The following is a 12116-nucleotide window of genomic DNA, read 5'->3' as shown; positions in this document are numbered from 1 at the left end:
GCTAGGAAGATAGGAGGACAATGGAAAAAAGGGCCTAGGTGACAACACCTAAAAACATGCCATTTATTGCAACAAATTTTTGGCAAAACTGTATACAATTGACACCTTATTACTAAATTTTTACATGAATTCAATGCAGATGCGGTGTTCGTTGTTGCTGTCTTTGGAGGCCGTGTCCTTGCAGTCTAGCTAGGAGATGAATCTATGGGAGAGTTCTTGTATGAGAGGAAGGTGGAGTTTTAGATAAAAATTTGATAGGTCTACTTAGTGAATCTTAGCTATGACTGTTTAAACTTTTACTGTAGGGATTATTACTATTTAGAGGAGATAAGACCTTGTTATAAATTAGGAGTCTTTGGGGGAATTTTAGACTTGACAAGGTCTTGACAAGTTGATAGGATATCTTAGTATTAATCTCAGGGATGGAGGATTTCATTAGTTATGCTACCTCCTACCTCCTAATGATGAAATTCTTTATGAAAAATACATAGCATTATGATTGTGATTATTCTCTACAGTAATACTGTAGTGATGATCAAGGGGTGATCATTAAATCATTGATGATTATTATGGAGATTTCTTTGGGGAGGTGTTGAATATCAGATTCAAGAGAATAGGCTCTTGGCAAGGACGAAGTAATCCAAAGGGGACTGCTTTGCTACTAGGCAATTCCCTATGGAGGCCAACATGGGTGTTATCAAGGTAATATGTAAATCACCCATGTGCGTCAAGGTAACCATTAGCAGCCTTTGACCATGTTGAATATGTCTTATAAGCTTTTTGTCAAGGCTTTGGCACTCAAAATTAAGTGATTACTAGCTTAAGTCATCCACCCCGAGCATTATGGCTTCATTTTTTTTATCAGAAGATAGAAAATGCCATCCCTAGCCTTGCAACAGCTATTGACTAAGCAATGATTGGTGGACAGGACTACCTCTTAGTGAATGGATTTTGAAAAGGCATGTAATCACATTCCTTAGGATTTCATCTGCATTTACCTCGAAGCAATGGTCTTTGGAAGGAAGTTCTCTAGAATGATTATGACACTCCTTTCAAGTGTAGAAGTTAAGAGTATCCATTAATGGGGCGATCTCCAAATCCTTTGAGCTCAAAAGGTCTATGAGACAAGGTTGTCACGTAGCCCTGCTTCTCTATGCCATAGAAATCAGCCATTGCTAAGAAGATTAGACCAGGTATTAGTACCAAGAGGGACCTTGCAAAGCCTAAACATGCACGATGTTAGGGCAAGTAGTAAGTCAATTCTTCATGGAGGATAACTCCAACATCATCATGGCCCAATGAAGTCAACTCAACACATTGTTTGAATCTTTTCAAGACTTCTCTGGCCTATCAGGCTCAATAATAAACAAGACCAAATTTGAAGTGTTGTATCTAAGGACACCCTTGAATGGCTTCCACTATTAGGCCAGAAGATAATTAAGAAATGGGAGGTTTTTAGATACCTTGGATTTCCCCTTGTTAGGCATGGGGATCATTATTACCTAGTGCTTCAATTGGCTAAAGACTAAAATGGCTTCAAAATTACAAAATTGGAATGTAGAAGCTATTGCTTTAGGGGTAAGGTTCCTCATCTTAAGTTCTATACTAATGGTTATAGTTATCTTTGTAGCTAGCATCTTTACCTTCAGCAAATAGGCATGGAATGAACTTGGAGAGGTACTCAATCGCTTCTTGTGGGCTAGAGGAGATGCCCAAGCTAGGCATGCCATTTTCATGGGACATTGTCACTCATAATAGTAAGGGGGGCAGTTACATTTTGGGGGGTCTCTCTCTCTCGTATCCTTCGATTGGTCGCCGAATTCCCTGCTCTACGTATCTCCCGATTCCTACAAGCCCTTCTCTCTGTTCGCCCCAGACCCTCTGTCTCTCTGGCGTTTTGCAAATTGGGGCCTCCTTCCATGGTGGGTTTGGCCTCCGCCCCTTTTTCTGCAATGGGTCTTCATCTCCCACTCTAGGTTCGCCGTCCGCCTATTATTCCATGACGTGCTTCTGTGTTTAATTGGTATGCGCGTGCGGATTAGTCTCGGCATCCATTTTCATTAAGGATGTGGCGAAAGTTATTGGTTTTAAAAAAAAGAAGAAGGGAAAAACGGTTACGAAGAGGGGAGAGAGGGAGAGAGCGCTCAGTGCACCCTGTCCCTACGCTTGCAGCACCATCGTCTGCTGCGGCCTTGGACCTGAAAGACCAAATCGGAGACACAGAAGACGAAGACGAGGAGGGAGACGGGGCCGACGCAACAACCCCAATGGCATTATCTCAGTGCAGAGCCCTTCGTTCATGTGTGAAGCTGGCAAGCAGTCCACGTCTTATGGCAGGCCTCCACATCGGCATACGCTGCACTACCGTCCTCGCAGGCGTGATCAGGACTGGTGGCGGTCTCGCTGGCATCCACAGTCAGCAACCAGTAGAAGCAGCAGCAGTCGCGTGCTGGTGATCGGCGCCAGGACAGAGAGAGAGAGAGAGACAGAGCATCCATTGATCATCCTTCCCAGTCTTTTCGTCGATCATCATTCTTAGCAGATCCCTTGATCCCGCCCACGCGGCCTTGCATCGGCAGCCTTTCTGCCGACCGGAAGCTTTTAGAGAATAAGAAAAAGTCAATGGCTGCAAAGGATTGGAAAGAGAGAAAGGAACTAGCAAATGGTCATTACGTTGGCCAAAGGTCTCAGCAACTACTGAACCGTCTCAGGGACCGGAAGCTCGTGAAATGATGACACACTACGTGAAATGCTAGTACTTTCCCTTTTGCCCCTGCAGGTCTGCTGAAAGAACATTTTGCAGCCATTGGCAGCCATAAGTGATGCCATCTTCGTGCTGATTACACGCGAGAGAGAAAGACACAGAGACAGAGAGAGAGAGAGAGGATGGAATCAATGCGACTGCATTGACCCCCTTCCTTTGCCATCGCCTTGCCATGCAAACTGTACGCTAGCTATTGTCGCTGAGACCTATAGATGTGCTACCCTGCAATGAACCCTTCTCAACATACTATAGACACAGTGGAACAAAGACAAAGATTGGCAATATAGAGCAAAGACACAGAGAAGAAGCGTTTGCAACAACTACCATAGCTTTAGGCAAGTGCAGGTGAGCGACCATGCATGCTACGAAGAATGTTGAGTTTCAGGGCATAAAGCATGATTGTAAGCGCAAGGCGCGCTAAAATGTTGAATGAGAGAGAGAGAGAGAGAATAAAAACTTGGTCATTTGGCAAGAAGGGAGAGATAATTATGAAGGGGGGGGGGGGGGGAGGGGGGGGCGCTATCAAGGAAGAAAGAAGAGAGGGCGCCTCATTGCACTTAATGATTCGTTGTAAAGAATGAAGAACCATCTCCATGGAAGCCTAAACAAGATTGGAAGATCGTTGCAGACATCAATGGAATCCCCATGTCTCTTCTACTTCACCATGCCTTCCCTATAATAGCCAATTTAGAGCTTCAATACACTGGTATAATCTGAAGTTATAGGCAGGAATAGCATCTGGGGTAATTGTGGGGAAGCAAAACAAAATGATGAGCTCCCATTTGAATCGATTGGATAGAAGACAGACATTGGCTGGACTGTAGGGGGACACGGTCTCCAAGGACGTGACGACGACCCGCGGTTTTACACGTAAGTGTCTTAATTCGTTTATCTAAAATAAATGATATGGCATGATAATTTCTTTAGTTTATAATTTTTAAAATATGTCTTTTAATTTGTTTTCTCATGCTACATGGTTGTTTGCATTTATCTGAACTGGTTTTTATTTATTAAAAATCAAAAACAGTCGAAAACACTAAAAAATGACTCAAAATTATCATAAATAAAATTTTATAAAATTACTGATTGAAAATTTATAAGTCTTGATATTTTTCCTATAAAGCTTATGAGTCAGGAAATTTACTGAATTCCTATCAAGATTTTTAAAGATGTTTTGTTATATTTAAAAATTAGAAAAGAGTTATATTTAGGGAAAAAGCATAGTTTTCCTTCACGTAAAATGTGTTATTTATTGATATAAACTATGGATTCTTAGTGAAATATTGGAAACAAAATCTCTGATTTGTTAGTGCATTTTTGTTGTAAGGGTTAAAGAAAAGAAATAATAATTTAATAATATTTTACTTAAGAAATGCTCGTATAAAGATATGGTGTTTTGGTTTTGAAATGAGAGATTATACGCGGTGTGAACAATTAGGAAACATGGGAAGTTACAAATAAAAAGTTTGACAACACTTTTTAATAATTTATAATGTTAGGTTGCAGTTATAAAATTTAGTTTAAATTAAAACCAAAATAAAATCAAACAATTTGATGATTGGATGGCATGAGGAAAAAGCCTCAGTATCTATATTAAATTTTTACATGTTATTCATTTTACAATCAACTTCTTAAATACATGGAGTGGAGGGCCACTAGGATAATTTAAAGAAAACTAAGGGGATATACGGGATTTAAAATGAACGTTGTATGTGAACCATAAGAGTGTGGAAAGAACTTGTTTTATCATGCTTGATACTGGTTATAGAAGAGGAAAAGAAAGGACGTGATTTTCGCGGAACGAAAAAAAATATATTTAAAAATTAAAAGCAACGACGAAATTTATATACGGAGTGGGAAACGTCTACCAAGGGAGATTAAAATTTAGGGGTTTATGGTATGTCAGAAAATTTGATTTGAATGTTTGTTTAAAATTAAACAAATAAAAAGAATTAATTTTAATCAGGTGGAGAAAAACATAAAAAGGAATTTTAAACGGAGATATACAAATAGATCTAAGAGACACTACAAGATATAGACCTTATAGCGACGTTTAAAGCGACGAAAATACAAACAACAAAATTTGCCCCCGTCGTCGCAAAAAGCGTCGTTATTAACGACGCCATAGAATCGTCGCTATGGCCGTCGCTATATGCGTCGCAAATAGCGACGCATATAGCGACGGTTACAGTAAATTTGCGACGCTGATAGCGACGGCAATAGCGACGCGTGCAGTAAATTTGCGACGCAAATAGCGACGGTAACAGAGAAAAAAAAAATTTGTGGCAGGGCAGCAAGCTGCCCTGCCACATATAGCACTGTGTGCTGTATGAGAGCCATACAAAATAGTTTCTGCACTGCTTCATACAAAGCGTTTGCAAACAAAAAGAATGTATACTGAAATCATAAAACTGATGGATGAAATAAATACATGATATCGCATAAAATGCGATTGGTACAATCATGAAACAATATCACTAATACATAGAAAATGTCTACATAGATCGGGCGACTAAAAACTAAAGGTATGTGAGCTCTAAGGATCCAAGGGCGAGCTACAAATCGTCGTCCCCCGAAAGCTCTTCCCGCTGTAAAGGAGCATCAAACGGATTCTGCAGAAAAAGAAACAACATATCAATCCACCATACAATAATGCATTCAAATATCTCATGGTAACTACGGACAAGAAAGATGAGTGACTTACTGGGCCGCCGCGTCTATACAATCGGTCGATCAATGATGTGAGACCGTGCCTCTCCGCATATCGAGTCTCAAGGCCTTGCGGATAGCGATTTGTAATGGAGTGCTGCAAAGAAAACAAAATGCTAACTGTTAGAAACATGATTGTCAGTACAAAGAATATCTCAAAAAAACAAATAAGCAAAACAAAAGAGAATCTTACAAAGTCCTCCAAATATGTCCTGTGGCCGCCACTCCCAAGATGATGTACCGATCCGGCCTCGATTCGTGCCCTCGCCGCCTCCCGCTGCTGACTCCAACGTCCTGGCGAATTTGTAGCCTCCTCCCTCAGTCGGTGCCAGTCGTCTGCATCTAACCACTTGGGCTTTGGAGCCCCACTCTTGACTGCCTTGCGTGCGTCGGATCGTCTATGTGACATGTATGCACGCATGCAATCCATCATCCAGCCCATAGAGAATCTATCCACTGCGGCTGGCACCGGGAACTCCTCGTGCAAGGATGCTACTATGTACTCCTTGCTCCCCTCCGGTATGTTCCTCCAATGATCTAGGACGTTGTGCCGAAAAACTTGTTGGCACAACTCCCTCATGAGAGCCATCACCCTCCTCCCCTCATCATTCATGATAATGGCTCCTGACCTGCCATCCACTAGGTATCCATAATCCCTAGGAGTGTGCTGTGTATGGGCCCTCTCCCATCTCCGTCCACGCTCCTGGGCATATCTGGGAGATCCCTGAACATCCGGTGTACCGACGGGGGTACCCTCTCCCGGAGTGCCACACAAAGGGGTGCCGCCAGAGGGGGTGCCACCAAAAGGTGTGACATCTGCCGACGGCTGCGCAAAAGCCGGAGTAACTGGAGTGGACGTCCCCACAGGTGTGACAAATCCTGGCGGTGACCGAGCTCCAGCTGAACGACGAGACGGAGACACCGCGTCCGTGTCTCCACAGCAGCACCCCCCTGATCCTCCTGCAGTCGCAGTCCCTCCCTCTGGCCCAAGTCGCGAGCGTCGAGATCGTCTACTCGAAGCTGAAGCATCTGATCGCGCCGAAGCTGATCTAGCAGAGCGTCCTGACGAAGAACGAGACAGCTCCTAATCTGCTATCTCTCTGAATCTCGCGAGCTGATCTGGAGACATACGTGCCATCATCTCCTGAAACTCCTCATCGCTCATCGCTCGACTCATCCTGAAAATGTCGATACCTGCACAGATAAAAAATAATGTTAGAATAATCAATTTAAACTATACAAAGCACATTAATAAAATCATTTTTGAAAAATCCCTCTTAAAATGCATATCTTATCTACCTTTATGGAAGATCTAAACAACGAATTGAGTAATACAATTCTCCAAGAATGAAGTATTCTATGGTCCCATGTTAATCTCCTGACACAACTCTGCATACACTGGAAGGTCGATAGACATGTCACCACAAAACAACGAGTCTGTCTCGTTCTCAAAAAATTCTACAACTTCTGTATTTCCATCATTGTTAGCCGATGCAGGCTCCAAGCTTGCGGTGGCCTCCACCCCTTGTAATTTCGATCCCTCTATTTGCATATTTTCTTCATCTATGCCTGGAACATCGCTTTGATCGTATACTCTCGCACCTCGAGGAGTTGAAGGTATAACATACCACCATCGAGGTTGTCGGGGATTTGGATAGAAGATTACCTGTTCACAAACACTTACAAACCGTCTTCAAACCATTGTGACATAAACCATTGCCGACCATCGCGCCTGCTCATATCTTGCACCGTGACCCCCTCCTCCCACAAAATCTTAAGCTCATCGACTAATGGACGAAGATACACGTCCATATTTTTTACTTTGTAGCGGCCCGGGATGAGCAAGCTAAGGATGAGATGTCCTTTCTTCGTAGAAAGCCATGGAGGAATGTTGTAGTTGACAAGCACTATAGGCCACACACTGTAAGAAGTCGAGCGCAGACCGAATGGGTTCACACCATCCATGGCGAGACCGAGCCGAAGATTCCTTGGCTCTCGCGCAAAGCCTGGGAAGGTAGAGTCAATGTGGCTCCATGCGCGCGAATTTGCTGATATTCGTTGAACTCCATCCGTGGACCTATTCTGCACATGCCACGTTGTCAAGCTTGCCATGGCAGACGTGCGAAACATGTGGTTTATGCGGGGGATGAGCGGAAAGTGTCTGAGGACTTTTTGAGGGATGGTTTGCCCTTGCAAGTCCTGTCGATACCTGTGAGCACCACACTTTGGGCATGTCTCCATATTCTCGTATTCATCTCGAAACAATATGCAGTCGTTGATACATGCATGGATGTTATTGTAGTCCATGCCAAGCTTCCGTAAAACATGTCGCGCATCATCACGAGACTCAGGCATGGTGTTTGCAGGTGGCAATATATGATATTTCAATAACCTGAAAAAATCATAAAACACCTTGAAAAATCTATCCATGTTTGCAATAATACTGTTTTTAAAAAAAACAATGAAGTCTGTGTGCAAGGTACCTGAATAACTCAGTCACACTCGTATCGCTCCAACCGTATTTTGCTTGCACACTTAAGAGTGCAAGCAATGTCTTCAACCGAGATACTCGGCACCCATCATATAATGGTATGGATGCTTCCTCTCTGAGCGGGTCAGATGTCTCAACATCCATGGGAATCAATGCATCGATCATTGCCTCCATCTCAGGCTCCAAGATTGTAGGCAAGTCGGGAAGGTTGTTTGTCTCCTCTGGCATTGACGGTATAGATGGGCCTTGCGAGTGGTCGATTGGCTCCTGCAATCCATCCATCGCACGTCCACGAACTCTTCTAATTGGCTGCAAAGGGTGCACTCCCCCTTGGGTCGAGACATCACCCCCCTGGATACAAAATTTACCAACAAGACCCAATCTTATTGTGTATGGTTTTCAATTAGCTTGAGAGTACAATGCATGAAAAATGCTAACTTCAAATTACCGTTTGCTGCAAGTCTGCAATCGCCTGATCAATGATCTCAGATTGAAACTCGCCAAATCGTCGTACGTGTTCTATAGACAATCGGCGTTTTCGTCTAATTGCCAACTTGCATTGAGAGCAAGGACATGGGACACGCTGATTAAGATACGACTCGCGGTCTTGAACAATAGGACCTTCTTCGTTTTCCATCTTATCTACATTACAGCAAACAAGGCTTAAATGGATAGCTTTATGGAGATGTACGTCAAGTTGCAAGTTGACCATAAACCTTGCATTGTATATAGTAGTCGAGAGATTTTCCGATGTTATATCTCGGCCTTGTATCATGCTCAACGATTTGTTGGTCCCGGTAGATAATTTTTTGTTATATCTCGGCTTTGAGTATAAGTAATCCATTTTAAAATTAATGCGCGCCATCTATGAAATTTTATAACTATAGTAATAAAATTTATTTCAAACAATTCTACTCATAGTCATAAGACCTGAGAGAAATTATCCTATACTCAATTTAAAGGATTCTTTTTCTATAACAATAATTTTGGGTTCATTTTGATGAAGTACGTGGCCGTATGCAAAGCACATTGCATACCATTATCAATACGTATATTATCTTAAATTTTCTTCCCTTCCCTCTCCCTCTCTTTCTCTCCCTCTCCCTCTCTTCCTCTCTTTCTCTCACCCTCACCCTCTCCCTCTCCCTCTCGTTCTCTTTCTCTCCCTCTCTCATTTCCTCCCTCCCCCTCCCTCTCCCTCTCCCTCTCCCTCTCCCTCTCCCTCTCCCTCTCCCTCCCTCATTTCCTTCCCCTCCCCCTCCCTCTCCCTCTTCCTCTCCCTCTCCCTCTCTTTCTCTTTTTTTTCCCTCTCCCTCTCTATCTCTCTTTCTCTCTCATTTCCTAAAAAAGCAAAAAATAAAGTGATTTAAACATCCTCCAAGCAAAAGGGAGAGACAGAGAGATACAATGCACTCTCCCTCTCTTTCTCTTTCTATCCCTCTCTCATTTCCTTTCCCTTCCTCTCCCTCTCACTCTCTTTCTCTCTCATTTCCTCTCCTAAACAAGTAAAAAATAAAGTGATTCAAACATTAAACAAGCAAAATCATGAGGGAGGGAGAGAGAGAATGCACTCTCCCTCCTTCTCCCTCTCTTTCTCTTTCTCTCCCTTGCCTATTTCCTCCCCCTCCCTCTCCCTCTCCCTCTATTTCTCTTTCTCTTTCTTTCCCTCTCCCTCTCCCTCTCTCTTACTCTCTCGTTTCCTCTCCTAAACAAGCAAAGAAGAAAGTAATTTAAACATTAAACAAGCAAAAGGGAGAGAGAGAATGCACTCTCCCTCTCTTTCTCTCCCTCTCTTTCTCTCCCTCTCTCTCCCTCTCCCTCTCCTTCTCTTTCATTTCCTCTCCTAAACAAACAAAAGAGAACGATTTAAACCTTCAACAAGTAAAAGAAAGAGAGAGGGAGACTCACCAATGAGATATGGCGAGCGTGGGCGGCTTCTCTTTGCAACGAGGGCTCCTCCTCTCCTTCACGAACAACGACGGTGGCGGTGGCGGCGGCGGCGGCGGCGGCAAGTCTCTTCCTCCTCTTCTCCCACAAAGCCTTGGCTCTCTCCCTCGCTCTCTCCCTCGCTCTCGCTCTCAAAAGGCGAAGAAAACAAAATGAAAGCGGCGCTCTGGTTTCGGCCGCGCTTTTTTTCCTTGCGGCGTTGCAATTGGCGTCGCTATATGCGTCGCTATTTGCGTCGCAAATGCGACGCAAATAGTGACGCATATAGCGACGCCAATTGCGACGCATATAGCAACGCCTATAGCGACGCCGACATCCGCCGTCGCTAATCCGCGTCGCTATTGCCCCATTCCCTTGTAGTGAGATTTATATCCCTGAAACAACCTTTCCAAAGTCAAACATTAAAAACATTTCCTGGATAAACCGCCACTAGCATGGCAGGAGAATATTATGAGGAGCTGCCTCTGAGAGATGGGGAGAAACCATAGTCATCTTAGGTTTAGCAATTTAGTGCCCAGTATAATTTACTGAAGTTTAGAATCTTTGCAGTTGGACTACTACAAACAACGTTGTAGATATTAGGGAAGGCTAAGTCGAATTAAAACAATTAGTGCAAATAATCACTTGTTTAGTGCAACAACTCTTAGGAGTTGGCTTGTTAACCTGGGTAAAAGTGGCTTGGTCTTTGGCCAGTCATTTTCGGTGCGTTTGCTGGGAGCCAAGTGCGCTCGAACGAGTGATAAATCTTCCGAGGGTATTTTAGATCCTAAGTGTTATTTATGAGTGAATACGCAGTCTCTTTTCTAAGGGACTATTTTCCTAATTTGCCCCAGGAGTGCCAAAGAAAAGTGCTAGACTGGGCGAGAGATACGGAGTTCGTAGAGGGGGGCACATATTTTGGGCCACAATTAACTGTGGACGTTGAACAATTATCCTCTTGGAGCTGGGGTTATAACGACTGTGCGCAAACCATAGTTCTACTAGCGACACACTTTGGGTTAATAGACGCGGTAGAGATAAATACAATCAGTGTATCGTACCACTTTGATTGGTATTACCGCACAGCTTATCGGACGTTTAGAAGAGTAGTGTGGGATGATGTGTTGCCTTGGATACGTGTATCCAGAGGTTTAAAAATTGCTTTCGACACAAAAGACGTTAGAGAGGTTGCTGAAATTCTAGGTTTAATCCCCGAGCAAGAAGAAAAGTTACCTTTTGGGGAGATAGACCCAGAGTTGCCAACTATTTTGAAGCTACTAAGTGCGCATACAAGCGACAACCTAATTTTATAGCTTCAAATAAAACGAGCGTAATTTTGGAGTATGACACTAAAAGCTAGTTTAGTACTCGTGGATGAATTCAGAAGAGAGACGGAAGCAGCAAAACGAAGCTAGGGATCAGCGAGTTAGAGAACGAGCAGTGCGACAAGAGGCTTGGCTATTAGAAAGGCTAGAGAGGGTCAACGCATTGCTGAATTTGGGAGTAGACGCTGTGTCTGACTCAACGGTAGAACCTCTTCAGCCTAGCTTATCAACTGATAGAACACCATCGAAAGAAAGTGAAGCAGCTTCATATCAATGGGATCAAGTTGTCTCCAGTACTAGCAGTGTCACTGGGGAAAGAGGTAGGCAAAATAGTGAAAATAGGGAGAGTGAAGCTAATGCTACAGTCGGGAGTATTGAACTGCTCTTTGACTGGGATTTAGAGTCAAATTTCGGATTGCGTCAATTATTTAAGGAACCTCAGGAACCTTCGTGGTTTGATACTATCAACGATTTAGGGTTAGGGCTACTATTTAGAGAAACAATGGCTCGCAACCCAGTTAGATTAGCTGATTTCACGCAATTCGGGGGGCTATGGGACGAAGATCCCGATGCCCATTCGCAAAGATTTGAGGTGACTTGCGTCGCCAATGAGATAATAGATGACGACCAAAAGCTTCATATCTTCCCTGCAACATTAAAAGATGAAGCAGCAAAATGGTATGGGAATTTAGATGCTCAACATAAAGGGACCTATGATGCCTTATCAAGAGCTTTTCTAGAAAAATTTAGACGACAAGGTTTTCAAGATAGATTGGCTCTTCAACTGGATTATCTGTCCCAAGGAGCAACTGAAAGTGTTGAACATTATATTGAGCGCATGGAGACGATCATTCGTAAGATGAATCCTGCTCCTGACGATCCCACGCAAAAACGTAAGTTT

This window comes from Lygodium microphyllum, chromosome 2 (genome assembly GCF_053477565.2).
Source record: "Lygodium microphyllum isolate KBCC chromosome 2, Lygodium_microphyllum_v1.1.10, whole genome shotgun sequence".
NCBI lineage: Eukaryota > Viridiplantae > Streptophyta > Polypodiopsida > Schizaeales > Lygodiaceae > Lygodium > Lygodium microphyllum.
The sequence above is the reverse complement of the archived record's forward strand: the minus strand, read 5'-3'. Positions refer to the sequence as shown.